This window comes from Aethalodelphis obliquidens, unplaced genomic scaffold, assembly GCF_003676395.1.
Source record: "Aethalodelphis obliquidens isolate GAN/ISIS:26980383/991018 unplaced genomic scaffold, ASM367639v1 scaffold94, whole genome shotgun sequence".
NCBI lineage: Eukaryota > Metazoa > Chordata > Mammalia > Artiodactyla > Delphinidae > Aethalodelphis > Aethalodelphis obliquidens.
In genome coordinates this window covers 3525909-3547923 of record NW_020838038.1, presented here as the reverse complement: position 1 = coordinate 3547923, position 22015 = coordinate 3525909, and the positions used below count along the sequence as shown (strand labels likewise).

Genomic DNA, 22015 nt, shown 5'->3' with positions numbered 1-22015 from the left:
TTCTAGACTTGGCTACATAACTTATGTTTGGCCAATGAAATAGGAGGTCATGTGATATAGATCAAGTTCAAACAAAAGCTTTGAGTATGGCTGTGTGGTCTGGCTTAGCCTTTTGCACATCCTCTTGGCCAGAAATGGGCAGACCGCCTCAAGAGCTCCTTGAGCCTGCATGTTAGAATGAGAAAGACAAGGGAAGCAAAGCAGAGCCAATCAGAGCTAAGGAAAGCCACAGTCCATGCAACTGACCCACAGCTAAGGTGTCACTGCCGACACGCTACGTGTGTGAGAAATAAATGTTTATGACTGTAAGCCATTAAGTTCTGCGGGACTGTTTGTCACTGCAAGCAAAAGTGGCTAATACAGAAACTGGTATACAGAAATGACAAGCTGCCATAGCATTCTCTCCCTCCCGTCTCTCTGTCTCTCTCTGTCTCTGTCTCTCTCCCCCTCTCTTTTTGTCTCTCTCTCTACACACACCACACACACACACATACATGCATATGTATGGGAGTGCAGGTATGGTGTGTATGTGTGTCTGTGTGTTTTAATTTTCTTGGTTTTACTGCTTTGTTCACATGCAATTTTAAACTATGTTTTCTTGTTATCTTTGTTTCAAAGAAATAAACATTTAGGAGGAGAATACTGGTTAAGGTCATGGATCTGCAACGATCGTGCCTATGCTTGAAAACTGGCTTTAGAAAATAGGGATAATAACAGTTTGACATCAAAGAATTTTTGTGCACACAAAACAAGCTTAGTCACTGAAGTCCTTACAAGAATTCCTGGCTCTGAGAGGCACTCAACACTGGAGACCTAGTCATATATTATGTTTGTACATACTACATAACATTGTGATAAAAACAACGTAAGTTGAAACTGGAAGTCTGTAAGAAGAGTTTTCCTTTTTATAAAGGTTGGACACCTCTCCAGCTAAAAAATGAAACTCTTCAATTTGTCCTCCAGCAGCTGACTGAATATAGCTTGTGGGCGATGGTGATTTTAGGGACTGAGGGGTGACAGGCAGTGCTGCAGAGAGTGTTAGAATAGTTCATGTGTGGATGTGGATGTGTGTGTGTGTGTGCGTGTGCGTGTAAGAGAGATCATTTTATTTTATTTTTTAAAAAAAGTTTCTATTGAAATAGAGTGGATTTATAATGCTGTGTTAGTTTCAGATGTACAGCAAAGTGATTCAGTTATACATACAAAATATAAATACATGTATTTTTTTCTACATTCTCTTCCATTATGGGTTATTACAAGATATTGAGTATAGTTCTCTGTGTTATACAGTAGGTCCTTGTTGATTATGTATTTTGTATGTACTAGTGTGTATCTGTTAATCCCAAATTCCTAATTTATCCCTCTCCCCCTTCCCCTTTGGTAACCATAAGTTTGTTTTCTATGTCTGTGAGTCTATTTCTGCTTTGTAAATAAGTTCACTTGAATCATTTTTTTTTTAGATTCCACATATAAGCGATATCATATGATACTTGTCTTTCTCTGTCTGACTTACTATGAATCTCTAGGTCCATCCATGTTGCTGCAAATGGCATTATTTCATTCTTTTTATGGCTGAGTAATATTGCGTTGTATACATGTACCACATCTTTTTTATCCATTCATCTATCGATGGACACTTAGGTTGCTTCCATGTCTTGCCTATTATAAATAGTGCTGCTACGAACATAGGAGTGCGTATATCTTTTCAAATTATGGTTTTCTCTGGATATATGCCCAGGAGTGGGATTGCTGGGTCACGTGGTCATTTTAGATCTATCTTCATTCCATAAAAAGAGCAGGCGTACACACTATTAAAAAGGACTGGTGGGGGCTTCCGTGGTGGTGCAGTGGTTGAGAGTCCGTCTGCCGATGCAGGCGACATGGGTTCGTGCCCCGGTCTGGGAAGATCCCACATGCCGCGGAGCGGCTGGGCCCGTGAGCCATGGCCGCTGAGCCTGCGCGTCCAGAGCCTGTGCTCCGCAACGGGAGAGGCCACAACAGTGAGAGGCCCGAAAAAAAAAAAAAAAAAAAAAAGGACTGGTGGAGGAATAGGAGATAGCAGGGGGCGGCCTGCTTTGGTCAAAGACCAAGAGTATCTGCCTCTGTCTTCTCCCTCCTTCCCCATTTTCCTCTCCCACTCTCAGGGACTCCTCATAAGAAGTTTGCTTTTCAGACAATTTTTCAGATCAGTGTTCATACTTACAGATTTTACCCAAGATTCTCCCTTTGGACTCACACAGAGATGGATAAAAATGCCAATCCAGCCTTTTACACACTTTCTTTCAACCCTCTGTACATTTGTAATAAGAGATTCTTGGGTGGAGAAATATATTCTCCTAATTTTGAAAGTTCTGGAGTCAGAGAATGGGCAGCCTTTCCTTAGGTTTTTTTGTTTCCATCAGGACGTAGTCGCTCTTGAAGCTACTCAGAGAAAGAATGTCAGGAGAAACATTACTGAGGAAAATTATCCTGTCTAGTGTCCCTGGAAAGTATTTACTGAGAGGAGCTTCTTAAATAGAAAAATCTGATGGCCTAACTCATGTGTGGAGCTAGTTAGCAGAGCACAAGTGATGTAGGAGCACGATGTATGAAAGTGACAGGGGTGATAACTGCAGGTCACATGTCATGCGAAGACAGCATGAAGACATTATGAGAGCGGCAGGGTAGGGTGAACGCCTGGAAAAATCATTTAACTGTGCCCTGGAGAATCATGCAAACTGTTGACATGGATGCAACTTCCAGGATATGGGCTAAAGTTTAAACACACTGTTACTTACAAGTGCAAAGAAAATATAGCTTTATTTTTCTCTTATTAATATTTGTTTAAAAGTATTTATGCATATGTCATATATATGTCATATATATATAATTTTACATAGATGCATGAAGGTGAATATGTACATGCTCTTTGGAGACCAGGGGTCAGCACACTTTTTCTATAGAGGGCCAGAGACTAAATGTTTCCAGCTTATGGATCCCGTGGTCTCTGTTGCAACTACTTAACTGTGCCCTTGTAGGCGAGAGCAGCCACAGACAATACATAAATGAATGAGCAGGGCTGTGTTTCAATAAAACTTTATTTACAAAAACAGATGGTGGACTGGATTTGCCCTGCAGGTGGTAGTTTGTCAACCCCATTTTAGATCTTTTTTTCCTTTTCTTTCACTGTTTACCTCTCTCTCTCTTCCCCACACACGTGCCAATTACCTCGAATTTCACCCTGTACATACAACCCATGTGAACTAGCATGCATGTCCTTCCATATTTTCCTTCATAAAATAGCTTTATATTTTCTTCCTATAACTCATTAGGTCCTTGATCCACAGGGAAGTAGGGAGATTAAAAACTTAAGTTGTAAATTAATGATTTCTTTATTAATTAGGGTAAAAAAATCCTAGCTGCTGTAACAAACTCCCTAATCTTAGTAGCCTAACCCAATAAAATGTTTAGTTCTCGTTCATACAAAGTACAGTCAGTTGTGTATGAGTAGCGGGCACCCTTCCATGGGGGGATCTCAGAGATCCAGTTTCTCTCCATCTTGTGGCTTTGTTACCCCTCATGTTCTAAACGTCCTAAACTCTGCTGGAGCTTCTGCACATCACTGATAGAAGAGATAATGCAGAGGATCACACAGGAGACTTTTAGGGGCAGGGCTTAGAAACAGAATGCATCTCTGTCCACATTCAATTGGTCGGAACTTAGTCATGTGGCTCCTTGTGACTGCAAGGGATTCTGGGAAATATAATCACGCTGTGTGCCCAGAGACACATCCCTCAGCCCTTAATATACATAGTTTGGCAGACTTCTTTCCCTTCTAGTTTGAGAAATAATTTGAGTGCTGGAACTCACTCTTTGAGTGCTGACATGTAACTCCTTCATGTCTTACTCATTCTTAGACTCAGTTCAAATGTCATCTCCTCTCTGTACCCTCCCAACATACCCTATGCAGAATTGATAGTGTCATTAATTCCTTGTAGTATTAATAGTTTCTTCATTTTTAGTCCTAAAGATCTTTATATATGTCCCTTTATTTTTGACCTGGTCACAATATTTTCATCATTTGGTTCAACTTGTAAGTTCAGATCCATGCTATCCTTGAGGTCAAGGTTAGTGATTTTGTTAAAATAATTTTGTTGGCCCTAGTCCTAACATACTGCCTCATACAAAGCTTGGACTTGGGAGCCAACTCTTCTGGTTGAACTTCTGACTGTCCTTATGAAAGTTGCTTACACTCTTTGTTCCTTAGTTTCCTAAACTATAAAATGGAGATAATAAAAATAGTACCTACCTCATACAGTTGTAAGGATCAAATCAGATGATATTTATAAAGTTCTTAGGCATGGAGTATAGTAAGCACTATATAAGTGCTTAATAAAAATAAATACTTGCGCTGGACAGGGTGTGGAGAAAAGGGAACCCTCCTACACTGTTGGTGGGAATGTAATTGGTGCAGCCACTGTGGAAAACAGGATGGAGCTTCCTCAAAAAACTAAAAATAGAGTTGCCATACGATCCAGCAATCCCACTCCTGGGCATATATCCAGACAAAACTATAATTCAAAAAGATACATGCACCCCTATGTTCACAGCATTACTATTCACAATAACCAAGACATGGAAACAACCTAAATGTCCTTCGACAAATGAATGGATAAAGAAGATGTGGCATATATATACAATGGAATACTACCAAAAGAATAAAAGCCACAAAAAGAATAAAATAATGCCATTTGCCACAACATGGATGGACCTGGAGATTATCACACTAAGTCAAGTCAGACATAGAAAGACAAATATCATATGATGTTGCTTACGTGCGTAATTTAAAACATGATACAAATGAACTTATCTATGAAACAGAAACAGACTCACAGACACAGAGAAAAGACTTGTGGTTGCCAATGGGCAGGGAGGGTGGGGGAGGGACAGGTTGGGAGTTTGGGGTTAGCAGATGCAAACTAGTATATAGAGAATGGATAAACAATGAGTTCCTACTGTAGAGCACAGGGAACTATATTCAATATATTCAATACCATGTGATAAACCATAATGGAAAAGACTATGAAAAAGAATGTATGTAAATGTATAACTGAATCACTTTGCCGTAAAGCAGTTATTAACACAACATTGTAAATCAACTATACTTCAATAAAATAAGTTAACAATAAATAAATAAATATTTGTAATAAATGTATTCTACCTGGTCAGCTGAAGCCAATCAGGATTCTTCCCTTTCTAGTAGTAATCATGTCATGATGTGGATCTGACCTCGAGAGAAGGTTTTCCCATCTGCATTGCCCCAAATTATGGTCACTGCTGAATTGTTTCCTGAAGATCTAGGGCTACATATGGTGCCATATATGCCACCATATCCTTGTGAAGCTTTTCTAAAAGGCAAATAGCATGTGAATTAAATGTCCTCTTGGCTCTAAGAAGAACAAATACGTACAGTAAAAACGAGTCCTGCATAGATAAGCTGATATGGTCATACTGGTTGGCATAAGAACTAGTTCAGATGTTTAGATGTATAAGAGTGAGTAAAATTTGCTGTGTGTGTGGAAGATAAGTTGTAAGTGTGTGCCCACTGAGGACATGGGACTGGCTGGTCAGATAGTATAAGCACTAATGCAAAGGCCAAGGCAAGAGGAGGACTTGCTAGCAGGATAGTGCCAGCAGGAAGGCAGAACAAACAGCTCAGAAACAAAACAGTAGGAATTCCCTGGTGGTGCAGTGGTTAAGAATCCGCCTGCCGATACGGGGGACACGGGTTCGATCCCTGGTCTGGGAAGATCCCACATGCCACGGAGCAACTAAGCCCTCGTGACACAACTGCTGAGCCTGCGCTCTAGAGCCCGTGAGACACAACTACTGAAGCTCGCACGCCTAGAGCCCGTGCTCCACAACAAGAGAAGCCACCGCAATGAGATGCTCGCGCGCCACAATGAAGAGTAGCCCCCGCTCGCTGCCGCAACTAGAGAAAGCCCGCATGCAGCAACGGAGACCCAACGCAGCCAGAAAACCAAAAAACCAAAACAACAGTGCCTGGCATAAAAATGGGACTCGCTAATGCAAGACCTCTTTCCTACATTACTTCATTACCTACCTCCTCCAACTAAACCCCTTACCCCTAGTCAATTGAACGTGGCCTGCCCTTGGGTTTACTCTCAACGACCAGATAACTCATGGTCATATGACTTCAACTGCAGGCATATTTATCCCCCATTACACTGAGATGTCAGGTTTATGTGGTGAGTTTGACTTAAGCTCACCCCAACACCAGAATTCATGTTACTCTTCTAGAAATCTTTCATAAAGATGTAATAGATGACCAATATTCTGATTTACTTACAAAAACATGAACTGCAGCCTTACTTACAGCTGCAGAACAAAGGAAACACTTTAACAATGGAGAAAGGGTTAACTAAGTTATGAAGCATGCATATTCTGGGACATTATGCAGCCATTTACATTCCTGTATTTAAAGTCCATAAAGACAAAGAAATATATGATTACAATATACATTAGGTTTTTCTTTTTTTTAATAATTATAATAGAGATTTATTTAAATTAGTACATTTACAGCCCAGATAGTTCTACATTGTACATTTTAGGTTTAACCAGCTTCATAAAAATACTTTAGGATAGCCGTATCCAGATTTAGACTACATGATTATTTCTTTGCCCATTCTTCTCTCTCTTTTCTTTCCTGAATAACCTCTTTCAGATGTGGTTCAAGGTAGAATTTATCCTCCTCATATTTTGTCCACTGCTCTTTAGGCAAGATCTGCTGCCTCATGGTCAGGTCCAGTGCTCTCTTAATGCGAAACACCCTGTCATCATAAAGGTTCTCAGGAAGCCTTCTTATGGCTTCTTTTACATCGTCATTCTCACATATTGTATCATCTCGCATTAAGCCCAGTGTATTGAACCCGGCAGCATTGTAATACCATTTTCGAATACCCTCCAGCCACTTGCTTGACGCTGCAACGGCAGGCCTACTCACCATTTTAACCTGAGACAGAAGCGTTGCCTGCTGGGTAAGTCTTATACATTAGGTTTTGTTATAAGATTACAGAATGACTTGCACAACATAATTCTGATTTTATTAAAACTTATATATATATATGCACTGACACAAAGGTGAAAACTAAAAGGAAAAGTATCAAAAAATTAATATTAACCATATCCAGCTATTGGATTTATGGGCTACTTGCATTATATTCTTATTTTTTTTATGGATTCCAGATGCTCTTTCCTAAGCAATATTGCCTTTATAAGCAGAACAAATACACTGTAATTAAAACAATTTTAATTTTTATTGACAATTCATGTGAGAAACTGTTAGGTTAGCAAGTAGTGCTTTGGGACAACATTTCACAGGGAGAGTTCCAGGGTGCAGTTGCAAAAGCTGCAGAGCTGATCAGATCTACAGCTGCCATGGCCAACCCACAGCTAATGACTTGTGAGCAAGAAAAAAAGTTTCTTCCTATAAATTACTGTAAATGAGGGTTGTTTGTTATTGCAAGAAAGCTAAGTCAGAAGATAATGTTTGAAAGTTTCATGACCCTGTTAGTTGTTCTCTTTACTATGAATCTTCTCCTAATAAAATTCATATAAGGCTAGATTGGAACACTTTGGGGTTTGTTTTCCTTTCTAATTTTTCACATGAGTAAGCTGAGGCTCACGCATGTAAAATAACTACCCTAAAGGCACAGTGATTTAATTACAAAACCACGATTGGAGTTTTCTTTGTCTAGAGTCTCTTCACTATTTTTCTAGTGGATGGGGCAACTGAGAGATTATTGGGGAGATCTTGTATGCTGGTGCCCCAAGTACCATCCATCTAGGTCCAGTTTTTTTTTTTTTTTTAACCATAGTGTTACTGAACAGTTCAATTTCTGTCCTCTCTGTTGTAGATTACAGACCTGGAATCAGAAGCATGTAATAAAAGCTGGGCAGAATCTATATATGAAAAAATTTAGGAACTTATTAAAAGTCACTAAAGGACACCAAATAATTGTTTATGGTTAGAAAATCAAAACAATGTAGATATACCACTTCTCTTCAAAGTGGTGTATAGAATCAATGGAAGTTCAATGAAAATCACAACAGATTCTAATTCAAAAATTTATATGGAAGAGAAAGGAGTCTCTTTCTCCTTTCTGTATGTACATTCATGAAGAAAAATAGGGTGAGCTTATTTACTATGGGAGATATTACTATATAATAAAGTGAAAGGGTATGGTAATTAGGACAGTGAAGAATTCATACAGGGATAGAAAAAAATAGACCAATGATACAGGAGTGCCCAGAAACAGATACAAGGAGAGCATTTCAGATCAGTGGAGAATGGATGGGCTTCTCAATAAACAGTGGTCTGACTAATTAATTAATTAATCTATAAAGAAAAAAATGGATCCTAATTACAGATCATCCACACAATTAGTTCCAGGTAGTTTAAAAACTTAAGTGAGGAAAGCAAAACTTTAAAATTTCTAGAAGAAAAATAGGAGACTATCTTTATGAGCTTTGGGTGGAAAGGAGTTTTATAAACTACATATAAAAGTATAAGCTATTAATGAAACATGATAAATGTGATAACATTAAAAAAATAAAGAACTTTTGGGCTTTCCTGGTGGCGCAGTGGATACGAATCCACCTGCCAATGCAGGGGACATGGGTTCGAGCCCTGGTCCAGGAAGATCCCACATGCCACGGAGCAACTAAGCCCGTGTGCCACAACTACTGAGCCTGCACTCTAGAGCCCGTGACTTACGACTACTGAGCACGCGTGCCACAACTACTGAAGCCCACGTGTCTAGAGCCCATGCTCCACAACAAGAGAACCCACTGCAATGAGAAGCCCACACACCACAACAAAGAGTAGCCCCCACTCGCCACAACTAGAGAAAGCCCACATGCAGCGACGAAGACCCAACGCAGCCAAAAAATAAATAAGTAAAATAATAAATAAATTTATTTAAAAAATTAAGAACTTTTGGTGATCAAAATATGCTATAAAGAAATTGAAAATATAAGCCACAAACTAGGAGGAAATATTTGCAACTTACATCATCAACAAAGAATTATTCTCCAAAATACATTAAGAAATTATAAAAATTCATTTAAAGATCCATATAAAGATATAAAAATCTGTAGACATCCATATAAAGATAAGCAAACTAAGGAAAAATGATCAAAGGACATTTACAGAAAGAGGAAACCTCAGTGACCAATAAACTTAGAAAAACATGCTTGATCTCATTACACGTTGGGGAAATTTGAAGGAAAACTAGAATGAGATGTCTTTGCAGTCCACCAGTGCTATGGACTGAACTGTGTCTCCCCCAAAATGTATATGTTGATGTCACCCAATGTGACTGTATTTGGAGTAAGGAATTAATTAAGATTAAATGACATCATTAGGGTGGGACCCTAATCCCATAGGATTAGTGTCCTTATAAGAAAAGACACAGAGAGAGCTCTCTCTCTCTCCCCTCCATCCCTCTCTGCCAAGTGAGGACAGAGTGAGAAGATGGCCATCTGCAGTCCAGGAAGAGAGCCGTCATTAGAACCCAACTATGCTGGTAACCTGACCTTGGACTTTCAGGCTCTAAAATTGTGAGAAAATAAGTTTTTGTTGCTTAAGCCACCCAGGCTATGGTATTTTGTTATGGCAGCCCAAGCTTACTAAGACAATCAGATAGGCAAAACATTTTAAAGCCCGACAATGCCAAGTGGTATGCATATGAGTGAGGGGAAATCTTATAGATTCCTAGTAGAATTATAAATAAGTACTTTGAAAAAATTTGGCACTATTCATTAATTTTTAAAATAGCGTAACCTCCAACCCAGATATTCTACTTCCTGCTATTACCCTAGAGAATCTCTTCTATGTGCACATAGGAAACATAAACAAAAATGCTTTTAGCCACATTTTTATAACAGAAAAAAGCACAAACAAAACAAAAACCAAGAACAGCAACAACACTAAAAGTAATATAAATGCCTGTTTTAGGAGAAAGGTTAAGAACATTCTGGAATAATAGTAAAATGGAACACTCCACAGTAGAGAAAATTAACAACCTAGTACTAAATTCATCAACATGGGTTAACCACAGAGACATAACACTGAATAAAAAAGCAAATGGTAGAGGAATACCATTTATAAGAATTTTAGAAAACAGTTTAAACTCTTTGCATTTTAAGAATGCATGTGTATGTCCACATGTGCCACAGAAATCTTAAAGAGAATCAGTATAATAATACAAATGCTAAATGTGGATAATCACTACCCTGGAGGAATAAGAGAGGAGTCAAGAAAGGACAAACGGAGGGCTTCAAATTTTGCATATGTTACATTTCTTAGCTGGTGATTGGTACACGGGAGCTTATTTTATTAATATTTTATAGGATACACATACTCATTTGTATTCACCAGATATTTTAGAATAAATGACAAAATTAAAGTTATTGAGAAGTGTATTCTGGAAATTAATGTGATTTTCTTAATTAATGGGTACATATCCTTAAGTTCTAGATCGTACTGGAGAAATATAACTAAAGAAACAAGGTACATGACTCATGACAGAATTTAAATCTGACTAATTGGAACTAATTGCTGAGAAACACACTGTGATTTGCTCAATTTTATCATTAAGTTCAGGGAACGAGAAACCACCATGAAAAACCAGTGAAACAGCATCTCAAAATGTACCTTGCCTGATTACGCAATGATTATGTTTAGCTTCAATTAATTATGACAATTAAGTAGTTCTTACTCTAGTGGTAGCATTAACTCATTACATTAATTTGTTAGCAGAAGAATTAGCTTGTGACCTGAAAGGGGAATGGCTTTTTCTGATACATTGGCATTTGAAAAAATGATTAATATGCCTCTTTTGAAGGGACATATATGTAGACTCTTTCTGTGAAACATTTTTTATTAAGTGAGTCTTACTTTCATATCAGCTAATATTACACACTATTAAGTATTATATAATATAAAATATATTAACCCTGGAGAGAAAAAAGTAATGATGGATTCTGTTTCAGAATTCTATACTGAACACATAGCCTCCCCCTCCTTAATAAAATCTTTAGAAATGATAGCAAAGATATGATAAATTAATGACTGCATCATCAATTACAAAAACAAAAAGAAGAACGTTGGCAAACCAGAAACTCTGAGAAAGTTCTGAAAAGTAGAAAACCAAGAAAACTGTACTGAAAAAGGAGATAGCAGACCCAAATGCTTGGAAGTGAGGTCCACATCAAAAGGAGAGAACAACACTAAGAACTCTTCCCTCCTGGGTGTCCATGATCCCAGGAGCAGAAAGGGGCTGGCTCCTGCATGTTGGTTAGTGTAGGGCAGCAGCAAGAGTAGTCAGGGATACTCCTGCATGAACTGAGCCGTACACTAGCAAAGGGGAATGCCTGTCCGTCTCTTGTGGGATCTTGAATCAAAGAATAAAGTCATATCCCTGAGAGGGACAGGGAAACCAATCATAGAGGATAAGCTGCTGAGGTTCAGTGCCTGGCAGTTCAGCTGTCCATCCACTAGTCTTACTTCAAATGCATTGAAAATAGAAATCACTGTAGCATCTCTTGTCTATCCAGAGATTTTGATTACAAAGTTGAGTATACAAGCCCAAATTTCTACACGTTTAACGAAAGCCAATTATGAAGGGGAGACAAGAGACCCAGCAAACGAAAGAATTTCCAACTAAGGAAACAGGATAAGAGGAGCAAATGGGACAGGGTTTTAAAATAAGTTTAATTTGTATCCTTAGAGAGTAAAAGGGATTTGTACCTATGAAGAAAAACAAGTGTTGTCAATTATAGTCTTAGATATTAAAAATAATAATTAGAAAATAAAAAGCTCAACAGGATAACTGCATAGCAGATTCATAAATTCCAATATCCTTAAATATTTCTGGAAAGAGAAAATAGAGATAATGGAAGTACAACTCAATACGTCAGGATTTCTCAATGGTAAATAAAGAATAGTCAATAGAAAGAATAAAGACCGACCCAACCACTTGCTGAGCAAAATAAATTGAACAATACTCAGTGCCACACACACAGACACAGACACAGAAACACATACACACACGCTTGTTTGGCTTCACTGTGCGTGGGGCACACGAACTTGGGTTCAACAACAGGAGACAGTGGGGTTCAAGAAGCAACGCTGGGGCTTCCCTGGTGGCGCAGTGGTTGGGAATCCGCCTGCCAATGCAGGGGACACGGGTTCGAGCCCTCGTCCGGGAAGATTTCACATGCCGTGGAGCAACTAAGCCCGTGCACCACAACTACTGAGCCTGCACTCTAGAGCCCACGAGCCACAACTACTGAGCCCGTGTGCCACAACTACTGAAGCCCACGTGCCTAGAGGCTGTGCTCCGCAACAAGAGAAGCCACCGCAGTGAGAAGCCCGCGCACCGCAACGAAGAGTAGCCCCCGCTCGCCGCAACTACAGAAAGCCTGCGCGCAGCAATGAAGACCCAACGCAGCCAAAAACAATAAATAAATAAAATAAAGTAAATAAATTTATTTAAAAAAAGAAGCAACACTAAGCAGAGAAATTAGTAAGACTTCTTGTTAAATCAAAATTAGCACTAATTATACATTTTAAAAACATGTCCCATAATACATCTCCACATCAAGGGGATGACAGAGATAGAAGGTAAATCCAAGCATGCTAATTATTTTGCTTTATTTGGAGAAGGATCTTATACTGATTTACTTTAGTTTGGAGGAGGGCAAACCATCAAAGAGCCAGAAGGAAAAAAAAGAGCAGCAAAAAGTAGCTACAGTGCAAAAACAAGAGATGCCTATAGTACATAATAGACTAAATATATGAGTATTAAAAATAAATGAGTGTATAAACTACAACCCAGATAAATAAACACATGAATAAAATATATCAGGCAAAATGCCACAAAATGGACGGATTCAAAAAAAAAAACAAAAAACAGAGAAGAGTTCTGTTTAGGCAATGGCCAAGTCACTTGTATCCAACTATCAATCCCACAGATAACAATTAAAAACTGGCAATGCAATTTTAAGATAAACTATTTTAAAAGTGTGGTGAATGAATAAAGCTGGAAGAAATAAGACAGAAATTGACCCTTGAAAGAAAACTGCACTGGGTTAAATTTACATTTATAGGACTTTCTGCCTGAGGGCACTCCAGCCAGCCCAGCAAGGGGCTGCTAAAACTCCAGCAGAAAGCCACAGTCTTAACTGCTTGACGAATTCAAAGATAGATAGAGTTCTGAACTACTAGAGCAGTGGGAAAGTAAGTAGGCTTATCCTAAAGGAGGGAGCCATAGAAGGGGAGACTGGAAATCTGATATTAACTCCACCCAAATACTGTGTAAGTAGGATTCCAAGAGTCCTAGGGAAAGCCAAGATCTGCAAAGCTAAAAGAACTGAGCGGGTTCAGCTGCCACCTACTGCCAAAAAGAGTTTTGAATTTGAATCCAGCCGAACTGTTAAAGCAACTTCCTGTGCCCGACACACAGTCAGGCCAAACACACGGAAACGTCCGAGTTTGGAGCGGAGAAAGGCCATGCAAGGAGAGGGGCGGCTCATGCCCTAAAAGCCCTGAGCTCCCCGACGGCTTTCGGCAAAGCACTTTTAAAAGCCAGGTTGGTCTGTGTCTTTATTTCTGTCCTGCCCCTAGGTTCATCAGAACCATTTTTTTTTTTAGATTCCATATATATGTGTAAGCATACGGTATTTGTTTTTCTCTTTCTGACTTACTTCACTCTGTATGACAGACTCTAGGTCCATCCACCTCACTACAAATAACTCATTTTTTTTCTTTTTATGGCTGAGTAATATTCTATTGTATATATGTGCCACATCTTCTTTATCCATTCATCTGTCGATGGACACTTAGGTTGCTTCCATGTCCTGGCTATTGTATATAGTGCTGCAACGAACATTGTGGTACATGACTCTTTTTGAATTATGGTTTTCTCAGGGTATATGCCCACTAGTGGGATCGCTGGGTCATATGGTAGTTTTATTTTTAGTTTTTTAAGGAACCTCCATACTCTTCTCCATAGGGGCAGGACAGGAATAAAGACACAGACGTAGAGAATGGACTTGAGGACATGGGGAGGGGGAAGGGTAAGCTGGGATGAAGTGAGAGAGTGGCATTGACATATATACACTACCAAATATAAAATAGCTAGTGGGAAGCAGCCGCATAGCACAGGGAGATCAGCTCTGTGACCACCTAGGGGGGTGGGACAGGGAGGATGGGAGGGAGATGCAAGAGGGAGGGGATATGGGGATATAAGTATATGTATAGCTGATTCACTTTGTTATACAGCAGAAACTAACACAACAATGTAAAGCAATTATACTCCAATAAAGATGTTAAGAAAACATGAATCTCAAACCAGCAAAATAATATGTAGTGGGTCAACTTGATCTCTGACATCAAAATAAACCTTGCATGGACCCCATAGTAAAAAAAAAAAAGCCAGGTTGGCGAGGGTGGTATCTCAGGGTCTGTGATCAGCTTGTGCACAATTCTCTGATTGGCTGACGGTGCAGTAGCAGGGCGGTGTCATAGGGGTTAACATCATCAGTCCTTAGGCTCCGGGAGGCCTGGGGATATGTGCTCATGGTCTTCAAGTAGTTAACATCTTCCATTTGTTGGAGAGGGGGGATTTTTACATCTGCAAGACAACTCAGGAAATGTGCATCAAATACTATTATCTAGGTACCTCAGAGAAGAGCTAAAGCAGAGGATATGGGGGAAGGCCTGTCCCAGGAAGGCCCCCATGGGGTCTTGCTCGGTTACAAAATTAATTGCCTACTAGAATAAAAATCATCCCTTTTCAATGGAAGATGATGTAATCTAAAATCTCTACAATATTTTTTTCTAAATTTGGTGACATATTTAAACTCATGTATGTAAGAAGCTCAGTGAACCCTACACAGGATAAATACAAAGAAAACCATACGTAGGCACATCAGCGTCAAACTGCTGAAAAGCAAAGATAAAAAGAAAATCTTGAAGGCAGCCAAAGAGAAATAGTACATTGAACACATTGCAATGATTCAATTAATGACTCATCTTATATCAGAAACAGTGGAGGCTAGAAGACATAGAATGGAAATCTCTAAAGCCATAAAAGAAAAAAGCAAATCAATACAGAATTCTATTCAAACATCCACTAAAAAGAAGGCTATTTTCCCTCCTTCCTTCCTTCCTGCCTTCCTTCCTTAATAATTCAGTCCAAAAGCCATGCAAGGTAATTACCAGCAAGGGTGGTTGCTAGGACCCTGTAGGGGTGAGAAGGACAATGATACGGAGGAGGAGTGGTAGCTCAGACTGCCCATGTCAGACCCCAAGTAAGTTAAGAAAGGTGTCTGGATGGGAGTAGAGGTTTTGATGGGAAGACTGGTTACATACTAGAAAATTGATCCTATAAGCAAATATACTGAAGATAATTGTAGTCAGGTTTCTCACTGCTGGATAAAAGAGGTATTAATATATAGGGAGAAATTTAGAATATACTTTATTGTATTATGTTGGAATCGGAGGTATCAGTGTGAATTCAAAAATCTATATAATCAGTAGAAATAAGCATGTATAGTATCTAGATCTTGGTTTTTGAACACTGTTTTCCAGTAAATGAACCAGAACTCCTTAGAGAAAAGGCCAATTCAAGGTCAGGACAGGGAAATACAAGATTAGCTTGAAATATCTCACTCACCAGAAAGTAACAACTACTCAAAAAAATTTACCAGATATTCCAAAAGGATACAGGTAGCTGTTTGAGGAGGCTCATATTAGTAAAATCTAGAGCAATTTGAGCATGAAAATAAAGAGATTAATGGATAACTTAATAAACTAAGAGTCTATGAGTCTATACTAATGAAAAAAAGCAGATAAATAAATTAATGATGGGGAAGAAAAAACCCCTTCCTTACAGAAAAACGCCAACCAATAAATAGAGAATGATGGAATTAGAAAACCACCAATGGATGCTTAAACTAATGGGTAAACATCCGATGAGGCAGAGTATTGAACCCATATTTACTCATTGATTATAATGGGGAGAAGCATAACTGCACAGTGGTGAGCCTGGAAAACTCCACCTTAATCAAGTGATCAAAGTTAACACTACCTATACTGGGGCAAACCAACCTCACGTGGATTCTGATATCATACACTGAGAAGGACACGATATCACTCCTGTGGTGTTCCTGCCAATAACGAATAATCTGGAATTTAGTCATGAGGAAACATGGTTAGGAGCATCCTCCATGATTGTTGGCCTGTCTCTTCAACAACGTCAAGATTAAAAAGAGCAAAGAGGCTCGGGGATATACAGATCTGGAAGGAGTCGCTTTCACTCTTTTTAACAATGACAAAAGGATGGGAAAACTGCAAATTCATGAGTTTCATGAGCCATAGGGAAGCTGTTTCATAACAATGTTGACCCAATATCCATGAGAAGCAAACCCTGATTTATCTGGGGTAGACCCAACTGCACACCAGTAAGAAGAATGCAACCAGGGTAGTTTGCAGATTTGCAGAGGGTGAGACTGAACCCTCTTCAAAGTTTTTCTCCACACTCACCACCAGGTACGTACAAAACAGATTAAAGAAAGTATTAAGAAAATGTCCTTGGGACTTTCCTGGTGGTGCAGTGGTTGGGAATCCGCCTGCCAGTGCAGCGGACACGGGTTCGATCCCTGGTCTGGGAAGATCCCACATGCCGTGGAGCAACTAAGCCCGTGCGCCACAACTACTGAGCCTGCACCCTACAGCCTGTGAGCCACAACTACTGAGCCCGTGTGCCACAACTACTGAAGCCCACACGCCTAGAGCCCGTGCTCCACAACAAGAGAAGCCACCGCAGTGAGAAGCCCGCGCACCACAGCGAAGAGTAGCCCTAGCTCACCCCAACTAGAGAAAGCCCGCGCACAGTAACGAAGACCCAACACAGCCAAAAATAAATTTAAAAATAAATAAATTTATTAAAAAAAAAAGAAAATGTCCTGTGTGGAGCAGATGACGTGATGGAACCACCAAAGCTAAGGGGCCACAGACCCTTCTCCTCTATCTTCTCTATAGAATGAAATCCTGTCATAAAAGTTATAGAACTGCCATAAATGTCCAGTTAGTTTTTTTAAAGTGAAATTTGTATTGAAATATAATGTTATCTTTATCCATTCACTTGTTGATGGACATTTTTGGTTGCTTCCATGTCTTGGCTATTGTAAATAGCGCTGCAATGAACATTGGGGTGCATGTATCTTTTCCAATTATAGTTTTCTCTGGATATATGCCCAGGAGTGGGATTGCAGGATCATATGGTAACTCTATTTTTAGTTTTTGAAGGAATGGATAAAGAAGATGTGGTACATATATACAATGGAATATTACCCAGCCATAAAAGAGAATGAAATAATGCCATTTGCAGCAACATGGATGGCCCTAGAAATTATCATACTAAGTGAAGTAAGCCAGACAAAGACATATATCATATGATATTGCTCATGTGTGGAATCTAGGAAAAAAAGATACAAATGAATTTATCTATAAAACAGAAATAGACTCACAGACATAGAAAACAAACTTATGTTTACCGAAGGGGAAAGGGAGGGGAGGGATAAATGAGGAGGTTAGGATTAACATGCACACACCACTATATATAAAATAGATAACTGACAAGGACCTACACAGGGAACTATACTCAGTATTTTGTAACAACCTATAAGGGAAAAGAATCTGAAAAAGAATCTGTGTATATATATATATATGTATATATATATGTATATATATATGTATATATATATAGCTGAATCACTGTGCTGTACATCTGAAACTAACATGATGTTGTAGACCAACTATATTTCAATTAAAAAAATATGTCATACAGAAAAGTACACGAATAAGAGTACAACTTAATGCATTTTAACAAGACAAAAGCACCCGTGTAACCAGCATCCATATAAAAAACCCCACAAAAACAGAACATTGTTAACCCCCCGAATCCTGCACCCCCATGCATTGTCCCAGTCACTTCTCCCCCAAATACAACAACTATCCTGACTTCCAGCACCATATATACGTTCTGCTCAATTTTGACCTTTAAATAAATGGAATTATGTAGTTTGGATGTACAGTTAGTTTTAACATGCCAAGAAAATAAAGAGAATAGACCATAAAATAAGCTTCAAATGCCAAATCCTTATTAACAATGTCTCTTGGATGGGGTAGTATTAGACAGTCAGCCGAAGACGACCAGTAATTATCAGAAAAGTGGGTCATATCTGTGTTGACAGCTCTGTTTTAATCTTAATGACTTAAGTTTGTAGCTAGAATCCTCATCAGAAAGTATACACCCATTAAAAAGTAACTTGAAAAGCTTGGAAAAGTTATGATATGCATTGCTAATGTTTAGCTGTCATAAATGTCTAAGGGGAAGCTAGGGACTTACTGAAAAGGCACAAAAAAGAAGGTGGTAAGCGCAAAATTCCAGCACAAGAATGCCCAAACCTCTCGGGTTGGGAAGAGTGGTCCTTTAGAGCAGCGTTTTCTCAGCCTATGAAGTTTTCCATTTGTTTTATCGGTGGTAGTTACCAGGATTGTTTAGAAATATGATAGAGCTGCACTTTCCTGCCTCCTTGAAGCAGCCATGTAACTTGTTTCAGCCAACAAAGCGACAGCAGAAGTAACCTGTGTCATTTCCAGTTGTCAGCCTTAAAAGCCAGTGATTGGCCACAGTCCTATCCCTCTGCTGTAGTGATTACAAAGCAAGTGCTGAGTGAACACCACGAGCAGAAACCCTATACGTGAGAAATAATTTTTATGTTCATGAAGCCACTGAGAGTTTGGGGCTGTTCGTTACTGCAGCATATCAATACTGATAGAGTATTGGTTTCCCTCTCTTTCTTGAAATGACTGAAAGATGAAATCATTATATGAATACTTTTCCTTTGAAAGAGAAGTATTTGAGATTATCTTGAGTTCACAGTGATATTTGCATATGATATCTGTCTGTATGACAAGTAGTGGAAATCAGATGAGCACACTCAGTAGTGACTCCAACCATCACTTATGTACAAAGCTCCCAAGGAGCTTATCAGTATCATAAAGTTTCAAAGTGTTTCCATTCTGAGTCAAATATTATTTAATTTAATTTAATGTAATAATGAACTGATGCGTAAGGCAGGACTTATAAAGCACACTGATGTTGAAACACTGGTTAGTGAAGAGCATAGAAAGGATAACAGTTCTGTGGGTGAGCCTACAGATGACCTCCATCAGAGCCATGAGCTGCATCCATTTGGTCCAAATTCTCAATTCGCACATGAAGATTACTCTAGGACTCCCAAAGACAGTGTGAAAGGTTAAGTGGTGAAAATTACATAACTGTCACTTTTCATTCATTGAAAATGAAGACCCTCCACACCTGCCAGGTATTGTTTGCACACTTACAATTGCAAAGAGCAGCGGCTACCTCTACTTGATGTCACTTAGCAACAAACCTCCAAATTATACAAATAAGCCAAGTGGGTGTTTAAATAAAAAATGCAAGAATTCTAAATATCATGCCATCCAAATGATTCTTACCAATTTTAAATACCACAACACATTGTTCGACATTAATCCATGGCTTGTCTATTCAATTGCCAAATTAAATATTTATATAAATTTTGAATTTAATTTAATAAATTATACATTTTTGTTTAAAAACTTATTTAAAATAAATCAAATGCTTGTATCACCCTAAATGGGAAAAAGTAAAATTTGTCTTTATGAATTATGATTATTACTATACTTCAATTAAACTTTCTATTAAATTATTTAACAGTATAATGATCTTAAGTAAAGTATATGTGCACATTTTTCCTTAAAACTATTTACCTCTTACCAAGAAAAGAGCCTAAGTGATTTTTAAAATGTCCAAAGGACGTTTACAGGATTAGTATATATTTTTATGAAAGAGGACTACAAGTCAAGTAAGGTTTATAAACAGTATTTTAAAAAAGCATTATTATAGTTATGAATATATTTCTAGAGTTGAAAATTCTATTAAATCAATGGTTATATCATGTCAATCCTTACTAACAATTAGAGAGCCATTTGTTGGTAAACAAACCACTTTTACATACTTTCCCATTTTATTCCTCTCTACAATTATCCACTTTTTATTCAATAGATAAGAGGTTAAAGAGTTAAAGAGACTTGCTTAAAGTTTACACTCTATTTAGTGGGCGATCCAGGAGGAATCTTCTATAAACTACTCACTTCTGCTATACCAGGATCAGGAGCCAGTATACTTTCAAATATTAACCAGGATGTAAACTGTATCAGAAAAATTAAAGAAGCCAAACATGTTTGGTCTGAAGAGAACAGAAGGGAAAAAAAGACTAAAGACTGCAGGATGTAGCATGATTACTATATTATCTTCTAGTATTTTAAGGGGTGAATGAAGATTCTTTTTATAAATCCTTTCCTTCCACAGAGGAAAAGAATCATAACTTCCATTTATTGGACATCTTATATATGCCAGGAGCCACAAATACATTAACTCATTTCTATTTTACAGTAGTTCTCAAATTGGGGTTTATCATTTCTGTTTTTGTTTGTTTGTTTGTTTGGCCACACCATGTGGCTTGTGGGATCTTAGTTCCCCGACCAGGGATTGAACCCCAGGGCCTCAGCTGTGAAAGTGCCGAGTCCTAACCACCAGACCGCCAGGGAACTCCCATCATCTCTGTTTTAAAGATAGAGAAACTATGATTTGGAGAGAGAGAGAGAGAGAGCGAGAGCGAGCCAGTAAATGCAGGAGCCAGGATGCAAAATTGTTCCATATATCTCAACCAAAGCCCAACACTTAGCCACTATGATCTACTGGAGGCATGAAAATAAGTTAAATTGCAACAAGACACAGAAGATTAAGGGTCCTGTTGCTGCTGCTGTTCTTGTTTTGTTTTCTTTGTTTTTAAATTTCTGAGCTTCCAGAAGAAACTCTCTGGTTTGGGTGTGCTCAGACTAGAGGCAGGCTTGGAATTTTTTTTTTTTTAACTTTGAGTATAGTTGATTTATAATGTGTTAATTTCAGGTGTACAGCAAAGTGAATCAGCTATACATACATATATATATATATATATCTCCACTCATTTTTTAATAATTTTTATTTATTTATTTATTTATTTTGTGGTACACGGGCCTCTCACTGCTGTGGCCTCTCCCGCCGCGGAGCACAGGCTCTGGACGCACAGGCTCCGCAGCCATGGCTCACGGGCCCAGCCGCTCCACGGCACGTGGGATCCTCCCGGACCGGGGCATGAACCCGTGTCCCCTGCATCGGCAGGCGGACTCCCAACCACTGCACCACCAGGGAAGCCCTCCACTCTTTTTTAGATTTTTTTCCCATATAGGCCATTACAGAGTATTGAGTAGAGTTCCCTGTGCTATACAGTAGGTCCTTATTAGTTATCTATTTTACATATAGCACTGTGTATATGTCAGTCCCAATCTTCCAATTTATCCCCCCACCTCGTTTATGTGGGAAGACTCAACCATATCATGGAACACTTTGAGACCACGTGCCTCAGTACTTTGCATTTCACCTGTCTCTGGAGACCCAGTCTCCTCTAGCCTGAGCTTGGTCTTCCCTTTACTGAGCTGACACCACACTGGGAAAGGAGCCTTCCTGAGAATGCACGGCTTGCATTTCAGACAGCCGCATCATTTTGAAGCCAAAACATGGGGAACATTTTTTTTCTCTGCTTCGGGCATTAAAAATGTTATCACTCACTCACTCAATCACCTAACAATGTAAATGTGCACACTGATAAAGTTTCCCAGCCCTCAAAAGACCCCCATATGCATTAGTACTCAGCTGTATATTTTCCACACATATATCGTACATTTTTACTTTATCATTATGAATATATGTTCAAACTCACCATACAACATTCCCTAGTCTGCAAATGCTATAATCATGGTTCCCTAAAACAGTAG

The 22015-nt window shown here is 38.8% G+C and overlaps 1 pseudogene across 1 annotated transcript; it reads right to left on the bottom strand.

Moving 5' to 3' along the window:
- Window positions 1-6650: 6650 nt before the first annotated feature.
- On the bottom strand, window positions 6651-7029 carry LOC113614337 (cytochrome b-c1 complex subunit 7 pseudogene; annotated as a pseudogene). The gene has a single exon (XR_003430588.1). The product of XR_003430588.1 is annotated as a cytochrome b-c1 complex subunit 7 pseudogene (transcript).
- Between the last annotated feature and the right edge of the window lie 14986 nt (window positions 7030-22015).